Here is a 16,267-nt window from a genome sequence, read left to right as displayed (position 1 = left end):
TCCTGCTTCAATTCAGGAAGGACATGGAGGTGTTGGAGTACATCCAGGGAAAGGCAATGAAGCTGGTGAATGGTCTAAAGCACCAGTTTTATGAGGGGCAGCTGAGGGCATGTTAGGGTTAGGGTCTCTCTTGGAGAGGAGGAGGGTGAGGGCAGACCTTAGCACACTCTTCAACTGCCTGAAAGGAGATTGTATCCAGGTGGGGCTGGGGTCTTCTCCCAGGGAGCCAGCCAGAGAGGAAATGGCCTCAAGCTGTGCCAGAGGAGGTTCAGGTTGAACATCAGGATAAAATTCCTCATAGAAAGGGTGTTTAGAAAATTCCTCATAGAAAGGGTGTTTAGAAAATTCCTCATAGAGAGGGTGTTTGGAATGGAGTGCCCAGAGAGGTGGTGGAATCACTGTCATTGGGGGTTTGTAGGAAAGAATGGATGTGGAACTTAGTGACATAATCTAATTAAAATGTTTTTGTTTGTTCATAGGTTGGAGTCAATGATCTCAGTGGTCTTTTCCAACTTAATGTATTCTGTGATTCTTCTCCTGGTTTTCTTGCTAAGCATGGTGCCATATGATTCTAAATGTCCCTGTGGTCGGATGGGTTTAACTGTGCCACGTGTCCCCTCCCAGCTCCCAGACTCCTGACAACACTTGTGTGTATCAGGTCTTCTCCCTCAATAGTGCTTTCCATAGCTCAGTCCTGACCTCTCACCCAGGATCCTTGTCCCATTTTTTCACTTCTGCCATGCCATGTTTCTTTGCAGAGGAGGTAACTGTCTGGTTTTGGATTTAAGGCACTGGCATGGCAAATACCTGTCAAACCCTGCACACAGCACAGTCTAGAAACATAAGACAATGAAAAACCATAGAAATTCTTTGACAGATGCAGCCACAATTTGCACACAGCTAAGGTACCCAAATCCAGCAGGATCCCAATGATATTCAAGTTTTGTGTGTGGGTTTGTTTCTTTCTTTTCACTCTTTCCCTCACCCTGGTAACAGCTACAACAAGTAGATGGAACATCTGACTCTATTTGCAATAGTCTTCAATGCCAGGTTGGGTGGGGCTTTGAGAAACCTGTTCTAATGAAAAGTGTCTCTGTCCATGGCAGGGGGGTCAGAAAGAAATCACCTTAAAGGTCCCTTCCTACCCAAACTATTCTATTCTATACTTTGTGAAGTGATAATATGTGGTTAAGAAAGATTCAATTAAATCTGATCCACCACTCTGAGAGTGAGGGGAATATATATGCAAATTTAGCTTAGTAACAAAGCACAGTATGGAAGACTTAAAGAGACAATTCTTTGCTTTTGGTCAGTGTTTCAATCTCTTTGATATCAATTGGTCTGAAGCTTTCCTTGCACATGCACACACAGTTCACTTGACAGAGGCGTTTGAGGCACAGAATGTTTAAGCCTAAATGACTTCAAAGTTCATGATGGCATGAGAAAGTAAAAATTGGTCTTTACTAGGGAAATTTGGGCACATTTTTGGTAAACACTGTCATCAGCTCAGTGCTTTAGAAAAATGACAGATATCTTCACATTACTAAGGTAGCTTTCTTATGCTAATACAGTTATCTGAAATATGTTACAGATGAAAAACAAAGAATGCCCGTGAAGTCAAAAGCTCAGTGTTATACAACAATACACTTCAAATTATCCCTTTTATCTAGTTCTGTGGGAATAAGAGATGAAACTTCCTCCAATTCAATAACATATTCCTTTACAACTAAGCTCTGCTATTGGGTAGATGTGATGCTTTCATTGTTTCACAGGGAATGGTTTTCTCTAGGCTTAAAATTATATCTTTGTTGAAAGCATTTGAAATTAACATAATGGACATAGCAAGAAACGAAGATGGATGGGTGGGGTGAACCTTGATTTTGAAAAAATGACATTGGTAGTCTTTTTGATCTCAGATACCTTTTAGTTTAATTTCTATGCAAATTTTAAGAGTTTTTAAGATTCCCATCCATCTGGCTAAAGTGCAAATTCTACTATTAGCCAAAAAAATCCCCAACATGGAAATGGCCCAAGAAATGGGTCTGTTGCCTACTGCTTCTATTTCAAGGGGTTGTGAATATTGGCTGGCAACCAGGACTGTTGCAGAGTTTCAGTGGTAAAACCTGTACCAGAATAGACCCTGCCCACACAGAGAAATGTCAGAACTATTTGGCTTGTCAGTCCTAATTTCTCTCCTTGTTTGAAATCATCTCCTGTAACACATCCCTTGATGAAGCATATCACCCTTCAGCAAATATGCTCATTCCAACAGAATATTCTTTATCGTTGCACTTGCAAAATGATTTCAGATGAGGATCTTAATGTGTTACACCTCTCTGAAACCTTAACTGTTGTTTCTATCACTTGAGATCTGGAGCTTATATCAGTCAAAAAAGATGCAAGTTGCTTATCTCCAAGTTGTGCATCTGTCATGATTTAACCCCAGCTGGCAGCCAAGTACCACACAGCTGCTCACTCACTTCCCTTCTGCCCCCATGGTGGGATGGGGGGGACAGTCAGGAAAGAAAAGAAAATAAAAATCAAGTGTAATAATTATGGCAAATTGAAGTATAATAATGTTTCTACTAGCTCTAATAATTTTAATAAAATGGAGAGGGAAAGGAGACAAAAACCCAAGAGAAGCAAGTGATGCACACTACAATTGTGTGCATCCACCACCCCCTGATGGAGGCCCAGCCTCCCCCTGAGCAGTGATCCTCTCCCTTCAAATTAACTCCCCACAGTTAATATACTGGACATGATGTATAATAGTATGGAACATCCATTTAGACAGTTTGGGTCATCTTTCGTGGTCATGATCTCTCTCAGCTTTCTGTGCCCCTCTTTGCTGGCAGAGCATGAGACACTGAAAACTCCTTGCCTCAGGGAAATGACTACTGAGCAGCAGCCAAAACATCAGTGTGCTATCAACATATTCTCCCACTGAATCCAGACACTGCATTGTACCAGCTTCTAAGAAGGAAATAAACTCTGACCCAGTCAAAACCAGAACACCATCTTGATGAACTGGGGCTTCTATTGCTGCAGACTGGCTACAGACTGGCTAATAATTTCTATTAAAAAGATTTTCCATTCTGTTTTTCACAAAGTCTAAAGTTCACTGAAACCAAACACAACTGTGATGGTTTTTAGAAATAAATTAAATAAATTATTATCTTAAAAATGATTTGTTGACTCCCAGTGGTCTGTTGATTGAAGCCTAATAGCCTCAGGAGTATTTCTGTGATCCTCAGATATTGCTGAAATTAGTCTCTGTACCTCAAGACATGTTGGTTTTGTTATCTGCCCCATTGAAAGCACAAGTTAAAAACAGCCTTTTATCGTATGCAGAATAGATTCATGGTCTTTTATGTTGACTTCTTTTTCTTGTTTTTAATGTGTAGTGCAGATGACTTGTAAAGAGTTAGGGGCTAGGTCCTTTGTAGTAATTTTTCCTAAGTGCATCTCTAGTGCCTTGTAGATAAGGTGTTTCAAACTGCTGGCTATATTTTTTTATCTTATGCTTTATATCAGCAGATTTCAGTGACTCTTGTAGCTGCTATCAATCTGGGCTGTACCAGTGAGGGACTGTGATCATTTAAAAGTGATAGCAGTGGCATCTTTTGTAAGGAAGTCCTCATTTGGTCTGTAAGATAAATTTCCACCTCCAAACAACTTCTGTACTTTTGGGGTTAGTTTCATGTGCTCTTTTTAATGGATTCTTTTTGACATGTTTTGTTGCAACTAATTTAATTTGTTACAATTTCCTTATTGGGAAAACATAAAGCCTGCAAAAGAAAACAATAGCATTCAGCTTTCATGCTAACTTTTTTCTACGAAATGCATCCAAGAAATTTATTCTAGAAAAATTTGTTTATTAAGCTTTCAAAACTAACTATGAACTGCAGATGAAGTGTAACAAAGGATAGCATTTTTATTTGTACAAAAAGAGCAGAAAAGTGAGAAGACAGTATTTCTATCTTCAATCTAATTACCAAGATTGAAGAATATAATCTTGATTGAATACATGCTGAGTTAAGTCTTTGGAGCAGAAAATGACCTTTGTTTTTGTGTATTAGTGCAGCTGTGAGTCCATTCAGTTAATTTTCCTATCTTACCCTCAGGAAGTGGAAGACCATGTGATAGATTAATTTCTTTGCTCATAAAGGCATTCACCTGATACACTTTTTGAAATCAGGAAGCCATACTCATTCCTTGGGCAATTATTTTCCAATTTCTGTCTAATACAGTTTTTTTCCAGCATGAAGGGCACACTTCCCAGCCACCACATGTGAGAGTGCATGCCTGCACATGTGCTGTTCTTTAGTGCGTGGGAGGAAAGGAAGGGATTTTGAATTTGGCCTAGGATTTTGAGCCTCTAAACCTCTCTTCTATGAAAGATATTATGAGCTATGAATAGCTAAGTACACTTCAGTGTGTACATTATTAGACTGTTTCCTTCCTCTTGAAGTCAAGTGGCAGTCATCAAGCTGAAGATACCAAAGGAAAAGAACTTAATTATATTTTAAACCTGTGAAGGAGTAGGAACAGCTTTGATGTTTTGCTGTGGCTTTCAGTAGGACTGAGACAAGCATGGGTTTAAACTGTTTAAATTTCTGTGTGTCACCCGTCCACACCTTCCCTCCCCCCCAGCTCATACCTCAAAATCCAGCCTCTCAGAGAAAAGGAACAGCCCTAGCTATGTAATCAATTACTGGAGTTGCATAGGTAAATACTCTAGTTGGTTTTCAAGGTGTCAAGCAAATATTTTTGTATTTCAGTGTCACTAGCTCAATGGCAAAGACTTTTGTTCCAGCCAGATTAAGTGTGCTGTTTAGGGGTGTTGTTGGAAATGGAGTAAGGACCTCCATCACAAAACTTTTGCCCCAAGCTTAACTTTCCCAGTGCTCCATTGTGTTTCCTATTTTTTGCCTTACCATTTCCTTCTGCAGTTATATCCTGAGACACTCTTCCATCCTGTTCTCAGTCTGGTCACTATTTACCATTATTAATGATCATGGATGATCCTGTTGCTTTCTTTCAGCTTAATTTCAGGATTTTAACAGGAGGATGAAGTGATTCTATTATGGTTATACTTCAATGTATTAAAATAAAGATTCAGAGACTAAATAGCTAAGCTATTTTCAGTAACTACAACACTAGAACCTTCCAAATTAAAGAGGAGGCAACTGCATCTTAAAATTGAAGACATTTACTTAATGAAGTACCAGGCTTACAATACAAAGCAACTTTGGTAGTTAAAGCAACCAGTGAGCCTTCATCAGTTATATTCTGCCATTTGCTATAAATTTCTTTGGACTTTTAAACCTCTCATCTAGCAGGAAACACTCTACAATCTTAACATTCTCTTTTGAATACAAATGGCTATAAAATATCCTGGAACAATAGAAAAGATAGAAGATAATAAAAGAGGCAATGAAAACCAAGTTTATTTAATAAATAATACATTCTAAAACCAAACACATTTTTAGCAAAAGCCTGACTGTTGCATATATTTTAATGACAGAGACAGCTTTTTGCTGTAGAATATTGGCTGTTAGGCACTTCATCATTCCAACTCAGAATGCCTTCCAACGCTTTCAGAAAGACTCTTTGCTGCCTTTGGGTAAATCAATAATTATTTTCCATTGTCATAAATATAAAACAAAACCAGCATTATGATTTTTAGAAAGACAAGTACTTTGGAAAACTCTTGATAGCTTTAATCCTATTCATTTTGACAGAAGTCTCCAAGGTGATTTAGGGGACATCTAGATTTACAGCACTTTAAAGAGGGCATATATTCTCAGGATGGATGTGGAAGGACTCAGACAAATAATAGGTCTATATAAATTTTGCTACCTGACAAAATATATGTATTCAATTTTCAGCTAATGCCCTCATCTCCTTCAAACTCACTCTATAACTGCAAGGTAAAAATACATAAGAAGATGTAAACTCTGATGAGCTGGGTAGAAGCTCTGGGTTACTTCCACATTAATGCGTTGCTGTAAAGGGGCCTTGATTTATTTAGATTGCTAGAACTGCAGAGGGCACAGGAAGGAACAGACTTTAGGACATGAAGTGTCTTTTAGGCAGAGAATTGCTTCAATGACAAATGGTAACACAACCAGTACTGTTGTTGGTGAATTCTACAAATCTGCAAAGTCCCTCACCTACTGAACAAGACATAGGCCAAAATAGTGTGTAAAAAAAGCCAAAAACCCCAGCTGTATGACAGCTCATACCTTAACAGTGTTCATGCTGGGGAAATCAGCAGTGTAATCCCAATTTCTGTGTTTATTTTATTATGAAATTATGTTTGTATTTTGTCTTTTTCTGGCTTTCTACATAAAAATAATTTGTTTGTTACTAAGGTCTGCATCCACTGCAAAGGTTGTACTCAGTTAATCCAAGTGTCTGTATTGGTTTTTTTCATTTTCTCCACTTACTGCATCCTGCTAAATTGTGTTGAAATATATTTCAGCAAACATAACTTTAATTGGCCTATAGAAAACTGAAATCTGAATCAGTGAAGGAGGCATAGGCAAGGGAAAACTGAAATAATTTTTTTGAGTCTTATTAAAAGGGAGAAATGATTTACTCTGATAGTGGCTAAGTCCTTGCTGCAATGGCCATTTTACTACAGACTCATTTGAGACTTCAGTCAGCTAATTGGCCTTGACAGATAAATTAGTAAGTACAAGTATTATAAATCAGAGAAGTCCTTTTCAGCAAAGAGAAGATTGTCAGTGCTTAACATCTACAGAAAGATGAGGGGTTAGGAGAGTGCCACTTTATCATGGAAAAAATGCACCATACTGTGACACACAAAAAGTTGTTCTGGATTTCTCCAGAACTGATTAAGTTTAATTTGTGAGCAAGGATGTTCATTTATTATCTGAAAAAGTCTCATTGACTGCCAAAATGCAAAATTCTTATTAAAAAAGTCAAGATCCTATATGAAAAAATCTTATGTGTGCAATACAGCATGCAATGACACTGAACTTGAGCTGCACCTGGGGGGAAACAATCTATGGTCATTGCTTTGAGAAACATTGGGCACACTGATTTTGTAAGTCATATGCAACTATAGGGAATTTCTTCAAGCAGAAAGGAAAATCTCATGTCAGTTTTGCTGAGAAAAACTGTTGTAAATGTGAAAACCCTATAAACTTTAAAATGAAAATTTGTTAGTATATTTGTGGAAAGTATAATCTCTCATTACTAGATAATAGATTCTCAAATTATACCATTATTAATTATTAATTCCAAACAATTAATTGAGAGTCTGTTGTCCAAAAAGCTTATTTTCTAAATGCTCAAATAAATAAGAGAAAGGAAATTTTGTATAAATGAGAGAGTCAGACCTGGTGAAATTGTGAGGTAGTGAAGGGTTTGATTATCCACTGAAATAGTAGGGCCCTCCATTCTGTGAGCTTATTTTTATCAGTGTAGATCTTCATATATGAGAAAGAAAATAAAATATACATGTCATTTATTTTGCTAGAACAGTATTTGTTCTTAGGTTTTTATGGATATAGTTGCATTGGTGCTTTATGAAAGTATTATTTTTGTAGGCTGACAGGGATATGAGTTAGGATTTTGGAGCTACTAAAATAAAAGAAAAATACTAGTTAAGACTAGTAGGAAATTGATATGCCAATCACATATACAGCAGAAATTATATTCAAGGAGACATGATTTTGGCCAAAAGTATAGAGCAAGAATAAAGGTGGGGAGCTGTAGAAAACAAAGAAGGAAGTGAGCCCTGATGTACATCAATTACACCTACTGTAGTCACTTGTGAGTCTCCTTTTCACTGCATTGATTCAGACAGAAGGTTTTCCTCTTCAGCATAGATTACTGACATTGCCTTAATTATCTGCACAGTAAAGACTTCATTCTCAAACTAGAGAAGAACAGGTGGTCATCTCTTTGGTAAACATCCCTTGATGTATAAAATACATATTCAGTGCTTTAGTTCACCTTTAAATAATGCAAACTGGAATTGGGACTGGACCTGCTTGTAAATATAGAAAAAAAAAAGAATGAGGACCTAAAATAGTTCTCATTAGAAATCTCAAGATTAGTCAGTCATGGAAATAGCTGTTACCTAAAAATCTGTGATTGTTATTCCCAGACAATGAAATTGTTTGCAGATAGCTTTTCCTCAGTATTTCTTAATTCATCTTTCTTTCCTCCAGGATCCTAGGACAGTTACTGAGGGAGATCAAGAATTCCTGCAAACAGCAGAATGCACAAGAGTTCAATCTTGACATGAATAGTCAGGCCATGTTTCTGTAGGCTTGTTCTGAAAGGCTTTTCACAGCTCTGAAGTGCTCCTGACTTGAACTACCTTTACTTCTCATGACAACCAAAAATTAAAGGAAAAGGGATGGTAGATTTTTAATACTGGACTATTAGCTACTATTAATACAAGAATAAACCATGGTAATTTTGAAGATTGTGTGATGTTAGAGCTTTGTATTTTCATAGCATGAGTGGAAACAATGAAATGTTTTCAGACACTTCTTTTGTCTGGAAGTGTGTTCCTAGCTAAGCTGAATGGCACGGCCAAAATTGCTGAATTTTGTAGGTAACTGCAGAGATGAGCTTTAATGGGAAGGCTACGAGGAATTACTCACGGCAACAGAATAACTCCTTTCCAAATGAGGGCTAAATGGTTCAGGACTTCAATTTAAAAGAGTAAGTGGTCATATGATTAGTCTATCACAGATTATAAAAAATAGAATAAAGCAGTGAATTGGGTGGTATCAGTAACTCCACTACAGCATCTTCAAATGAATAACGATTTTGAATAATGACTTTGCAATCTTAATGGTGTTCTTTAGTACAGGGTTAGAGCAATGCTGCTTTGTGCTGCTGCTGATAGCAGGCACTGTGGCCTAGTAGATAAGGCACTGAGCTCAGCAGGGATGGCCAGACTATAATCCAGGCTCACCACAAACTGAGTAAATCTGCTCAGCTCTGAATGCTGTTGTTGTAACCCGCTGTCTAAGGATTCAGCTGAATGTGATCCAGACAGAGTTCTATGCATGATAACTCTGTGACTTAGACTTGGTTTTTCTAAGAAAACCGTTACTAAGAAATGAGAAAGTATAGGAACTAGAACTATGCAAGATAAGAAAAAGAAAAACAAGAAGTTCATAGTAGCTGAGATAGTTGTCTTCAGCAGCTGAAGGACATAAGAGGAAAAATACTGACATGAAAAGGGATAAAACAAATAAGACACAGCAGAACATCAGAAGACAACATTTCAGCAACATCAAGTCAGTTTCAAAACATAACAGATCCAACTCTTCCTCACTGACCTGACAATTCCCTGGCTGGGAGAGGCTCATCAATTGTCCCCACCATGGGATTGGAAAAGAGGTTAATGATGATGCTACTTGTATATCCAGTCCTAGTTATTTGCTGTTGGCCAAGAAATGATATCTGAGAAATCTTAAATTGTGCATGTTAGGTGTGCAGGATCAAAGATGCCCAATAAAAGCACTCTCTGCTCATTCCCACCCTTGTTTCCTCACTGGCAATACTGAGTACTTCAGTGACACTGCCAATCCAAATAACAAAGGGGTCCTCCTCTCATTTCTTAGCTCTGCTTTACTGTGTTTCAAATAAGAAAATGGATCAAACTAGAAAAAAAATAAATATTTCTTATCCTGACCAGATTATTACCTTCCTCAGGGATGACAGGTGATGCAGAGGTGAACAGGAATCATTGTAGAAGAGGAATGTTTGAAAGAAGAATCTGAAGAAGGAATTGAAGGCTGTTTTACAAGTAACATGAAGTTGGCAAACCCACTTATTTTTAGTATGTATTTAATATATTTGATAACCCATGTCCTTTTTCTTAAAGTGTAGAGTATATAGGGTAAAACCACACTTTATTTAACCATTTTATGTTGTTGAACAACCTAAAGCAGTCTCTGTACTGAGGAAATAAAAACAACTTGTGAGTCAGACAACTTTGTGTATAATAAATTCAGCACATTAAATCTGGCAGCAGCAGATCACAAGAAGCAGAATTCCCACAGAGATACAGAAAGATGCTCCATGTGAGTTTTTGCTGATCTTTTCAGTTGATGATGAAAAGAAATTGCTCGTCTCTATTTTAACCCTGAATTTTCTCATTTCCATAACAAAATATTGGCAATTCCTTTCTATAATCTTTATCCTGTGATATTAAGATTGCTTATCCAAAATGAATGGCTGCTAGGCTGAGGCTCATAAGATTATGAGCTTCCATGTGATTCATCATTTTTCATCTTATATTCTGCTTTCTGTAAAAATATTGATTTTTCCTGTATGCTGATATATTCTGGGTATTTACTGAGAATCCAACTGCTGGCATGTTAGTCTTCCTTTTCTGTCTTTGCAGTGGTTTAAGAGGTCTGTAACACATTTTTACACATCCAATTTAATTTGTGCAATATTCATCACTTCAAAATAGAATTTAAAGAGGAAACAGAAGAGGTTCAAAATTTCATGAGACTCTGCATTTGAAAATGAAACTTTTTACTTTCAAACCTTCATCAAAGAGACTGATCCTCATAAAGTTTTGAGCTTGAAGTGCATAAACTCTTAAAGGCTATGCTGGGATATGTTATCAGTTCAAGTAGTGAAGGTACTCTACACAAGTAGTGAAGCTTTCTGTACTCGAGAAAAAAGAATGAAGATATTATTTTTCCATATCACTACAGGGAATATACTTGAAGAAGGAATAGATGGGTTTATGGATTATCAGACCTGATAGATAAATTATCTTTCTAATGTCAGATATTCAGAACTTGGATCCAGCAGACATAATGAAGATCCAGAGAAAGATATTTGCCCCTAAAAAGAAAATTATTCTTAATCTTCCTTAATGAATCTAAAAATTATGAGGATATTATGTTTGGAAACTATTTCAGTGGACTATATGCAGAGTATTATCTGGATAGTAATTCTGGTTTTATGCTCTTTTCCTGAGTGTTTGTTTTTTATCATTATTGGAGATGAGATAAATACTTGTATATTTTCATTTGGACACCTATTTTCATTTGAATATCAGTTTTTTTGTTTTTTATACAATGCAGGTTTAAATTATCTGATCATTTACACTATGAGTATCTTACAAAAAAAAATGCAGGTGTCAGTTTCATTTTTGGGACCACCTACCATAGGTAGGAAAGAATCTAGCTAATTGTAGTGTCATTAATTTAGTTAACAATTTGCAATTGATAACTGCAACAAGAAATCCAGTTTTATTTGTTTAATCAAACCAGAATTCAAGGAAAAAGAAAAAGAGATGCTTTTTAAAATGCCAAGTTTATATTTTTAATACTGTTTCTCTTCAAGAAAGGCTGTTCTTAAGAACTGTGCTAATATTATCTTGAGATAGGAAAATTCTTGCATGACACCAACATTACCTATTTAGTCACCTACTCATACATTGGCCTATGATTAATGCAAAAGAGTATTTAGGATAATGATGGAGCAGAATCATAACATCAATTGTTATACAGTTAAGTACTGTCTTGGAAATGACTGAATAGACTTAGGAAAAATGCAGAGTGTATAGATATTTTGCCTGGAAGATTTTTTGCAGAGAGATGCTAAATGTAAACTAATGTATTCCTTAATTTATTTGCACAAATTATTCTCAAGATGATCACATGGGATTAAGCTCTGCCTCAACAAGAAGTAAATTAGGATCAGAGAAAAAGTTGAGCTTTCTCTGAGTGAGAGAGAAATTGCCTTTTTTTATCTGTTCATATGACAGTTCTGGGCTTATTTATTTATTTTTTTTCAGTTTGAGCTCCTGTGATAAAACTGGAAAACCACGTGAGCTACTATATTTTGGGAATTACTACTCAACTATGATGACATGTAATCATTCAGAATGTTTCTGTAAGGGAGTTAATTACTGTAGACTAAAAAAATATATTAGTTTTATCTGTATACTCTTAATTCTTCAAAGGGGTACTAAGGACCATAATTGAGGCAGCATTGTGTATCACACCAGCCAAATTTTAGTGTCTAACAAATCCAAAAACTTCTGTCTTATTTATGCATGTAAAACTGTAGTGCAGACCCAGTTTTATGGAACTAAAATCTTAGGTGCCTTCATTTCTTCTTTGCAAGAAAACAACTGCTCCCCTCTCAACAGTTGTGTGCTTCTTGAGTCTATTCTGTGTCCATCTGAAACCAAAGGTCCCTGAGACCAAAATCTTTGAAAGGCCTAAAATGGACAGTTTTCCTTGGAATACACATAATACTGAGAGTGCAGATTCCATTAAAGCAATCCTGCTAAAATTGGTGCTTCCTGGCCTTAATGAGATAAAACAAGAACCTTGGATTTACTGCCTCCTTTGAAACTCAGACCCTTATGTTCCCCAAGAATAGCCTTCAACCAGCCATAAGGCAAGAACCACACCAACTCTGGCTCTGGAGTCAGGCTGTTGGGTAACAAAGGTTTTAATGTTCATAATTCCTCTTTGTTGACTGTTCCTGCAGTTAACCAATGGCTGCTAACACAGAAAGCAAGAGTGAGGCCAGGAATAGAAGTCTGACTATCCCCAGTGTATTATTAGTGTGTGTATATATATATATATATATATATATGTATATATATGTATGCATATATTCATGTCATGTTCATTAGCTTTCCTTTTTTAGGTCCATTTGAAATAGACAAGGAAGTAAGCTAGTTGGAAAAGCAGGTGTTTATGATAAGGACTCCAATATTTCACATTTTTTTCTATACCTCTAATCCATGCTGTCCTAATGCTAAGAATTATTTTGTCTCACAAGTCTTAATCTTTGTACCTAAACACATGTTCTGAGTTCTGTGGACTCTTAAGAAAGGAACAGGCTTTGGACACAACACCTGCAAATTCTTATGGAGACATCCCAACTGGAAGGAGTAGAAATAACTAGAAAAAGAATGAAACTGTGGGTCCAACCTTGAAACTGGTTAAATAAACACGCACAGATGTTCTGCTTAGTAGAAATAAGCTGAATGATAAATCTCTCTGCCTGAAAGAATAAAGGAATATAAAAGGATTAAGAATTTTAAAGAGACAATAGCAAGGAAAGTGTGGGAAGAAAACATATAATTTTTTTAAAGCTGAGAGCTCATATTTGCATGTAATTTAAACAGTTTGTTCCTCTGGCTCTGATTAACAATTAATTATTTTGGCCTCACAGCAGCTGTAAATACTTTTTTCTTCAGGAGAATGTACACTCTGCACCTGTTGGAATAGGATTAAACCTTATTAGCCTTCTAATAAACTGTGCTAACCTTATCAATCATCTGAAATATATAGCCATGTTAATAATTATAGCATCAAATATCATTATATCCTCACAGTGAAGTATTAACAGGGTCAAAGACATATATAATTTTGTAAGAGACTTCAGTGCTCCTTTGAGGGTTGGTTTCACAGCACCAAAGAAGATCCATTTTTTAATCCAGAGATGACCATCTGAGATAGCTGAACTTTTTTCCCTGGACAGTTCCTGACTTATAAAAAGATCCCTAAACAATAAAGCGGTTTAAATTTTTTAGTTTCTTAAAGGTAAATAACAGCAGCAAAGGAGTCATAAAGCACAGCAACTGCAATAAGTTGTTTTGATGATCTGGTAATTTAGATTTTATGGAACAAAGATACATGAGCATGCTTCATCTTTAAGAGCCCATGGCATACAACCATGCAAATCCATTTCAGATTCATCTGAGAAAGATGAATTCCACATTATCCTGAATATTTCCAGAATTTTACAATGATTTAAAATATTTAAGATTGACATGATTTGGAATCCAGGCTTGAAAATAGCCGATATATTAAGGCTTCAGAATTTTGTACAAATGCTGAAACCTCTGAATAGTTCAATTAAAAAGAATTCTCTTTTTTACTAATACTGATTATGTCCCTTGTAGTTCTTTCCTATGAAAAGTTCCAGAACAGAGAATATATTTTACAATACACTTCCTTTTGCATATCACAGACCTTGGATCCAGTTTTTTCTTTAGAAGATATAGCAATGGATAGATGGTAGATAGATTTCAGCATGGGACTAGCTTTGTTGAGGAAGTGTAGTCAGCAATCTCCAAACTCCTACATTTTCTGAGTATTTTTTACCTCATTAAATATGTTTATAATCTCTTCAATTCCATAAATATTTTGTACTAGTAAGTACAACTTATACAGCAAATTTAATTTACTCACTCATTTCCTTGACGGGTTTAATTATTAGTGCAGTACAGTAAATAAATTCTTGTAATTGTCTCCTAGGCCTCCTATATCCTGAAATGAATATTTGGTTCTTTCACTATTACTTCAAATTTCAATCCATGCTACATGCTCTTGTTGTTAATGCTTCTTTGAAGCCTATCAGCCAGAAAAGGGCTGGAGAGAAAAGAGTTGTGTTTATGAGATGCATTTACCTCTTTATTCTTTTATGCCACCACCTGTCTTTACCTGGACGCACATCTGCTTTCATCTGGTCATTCTCATGTGTGAATGAGAAGTAAGGATGAGATGATGATAACAATCCTGCTTTCCTTGTAAGGATTTTATCTTTCTGAGCTCCTGTAACACCGTCCTGAGCCACGGGCAGCCCTTGCCTTTCCCTGCAGCTCCCTTTGTCCTCATGAGAGGACTCAGCTGCACTGTGAGCTCTGGTCTGTGCAGCAACTCCAAATCAGCCAACTGGTGCAAACATCACCTGCTAACGTGTGTTCACCTGGAGCTACAAATGACCCACTGAGCCTAAGAAAAAGGATAATGCCAATGTCTGCTGAGGTGATTTGTAGTGACACAAGCTCAGCTAGGTAACATTTATTATTGCATATATGCCAGTGTGGTATTTATTTGGCTTTCACTTTGATGAATCCTAGCTCTAGAGAATATCTCAGTAAATCAGTGACACCTGCATCAGAAGAAAATAATTTCTCTTCTTAGTACAAGGAAAGGTAACATTTGGTAAAAATGTTAGGGAGTCAGTATAGACTGTTGTGTCCACCAAAGGCCATTTGCATGTGGCCGGATGCATTCTCAGCTTTCTGAAAACCTCCCCATGGCTAATGAACTAGAAATATTTAAAACTGACAACTAATCCAGAATTTATAGCAGTGTAACTGTTTTGACCTTAGCAGTCCTCTTCTTTAGCTTATGAAGACCAAATTCTGAGTTAATCCATGGGAAAGGAAATACCAAAATGATGTGTACTGATTTGGGGTTCTAACACAGAGTCAATAACAGGAAGAAAATTATATTGTACTTCACCTTCCTCATCAGTATTTCCTGAGTAACCAGCCTATAGATAAGGCAAAGTAAATTTGCTTCTTTACACCTCTGGTTTTCCATCACAAATGTTGCCCTGTTAGCAGTATTTAGGTACATGATCATGTGAGTTTAGAAAACTCACATACATTCACTGGTTAACAGCTCATAAAAGCTTTATTTAATAGAATGTTTAGAGCAAAAGTAATGGCAATTACAGCTAATTTATTTTAAAGACTGTCTTGAGAACAGCAGCTGAAAATACTATATAAAAATTGGTGTAATATTATTATTTTGTCATTAAAGCTCTTTTTTTGGAAGATGACATAAGTAAATGAAATAAATAGAGTGTAATATTTTCATAGTAAATTACTGATGGCTTTATTTTACCAGTCATGGTCCAATTCCAGATGAGTGCCACTGTGAGAGGAGTAGCTAATTTGATGTAGCAGAGGTCAAAAACCCCAGCAGACTGAATCTATACAAGGGTGACATGCCTGAATGTGACAGAAGAGTAAATACATTGGAAGAGACCATTATTCATATTACATTATCTCTTGCTATCACAGAAATAATTTTTTTTTCTTGTGATTTATGACCTTTAATTTAACTCATTTTACCTGAGTTTGCTGAATCCTGGGATGAAAAAAGGAACCATGAGGAGTGAAATTTCTTGTTATTTCTGGAATATGTCAAAATTGATCTGACATGTTAATGGTTTGCACAGGGAAAGGAAGTGGTTAAAGCTTCTGGCAGGAGAAACAGATGTGTGTGACAAAAACTTTTCAGACAGGAATTTTTGTGCACTGCTAAAACCAAGTGTGTTTTGATGTTTCTAAGGCAGAAAAGAAAAAAGCTTCAGGTAGAAAGGCTGAGTTGACACAGGTTACAGTGATCACTCGGAGTTCATAATCTGCTTTTTTTCTACATTTTACAAAATGCCTTTGAGGGATTAAGAAGCCGCTGAAAGCAAT

This window comes from Serinus canaria, chromosome 4 (assembly GCF_022539315.1).
Source record: "Serinus canaria isolate serCan28SL12 chromosome 4, serCan2020, whole genome shotgun sequence".
Lineage (NCBI taxonomy): Eukaryota > Metazoa > Chordata > Aves > Passeriformes > Fringillidae > Serinus > Serinus canaria.
The sequence above is the reverse complement of the archived record's forward strand: the minus strand, read 5'-3'. Positions refer to the sequence as shown.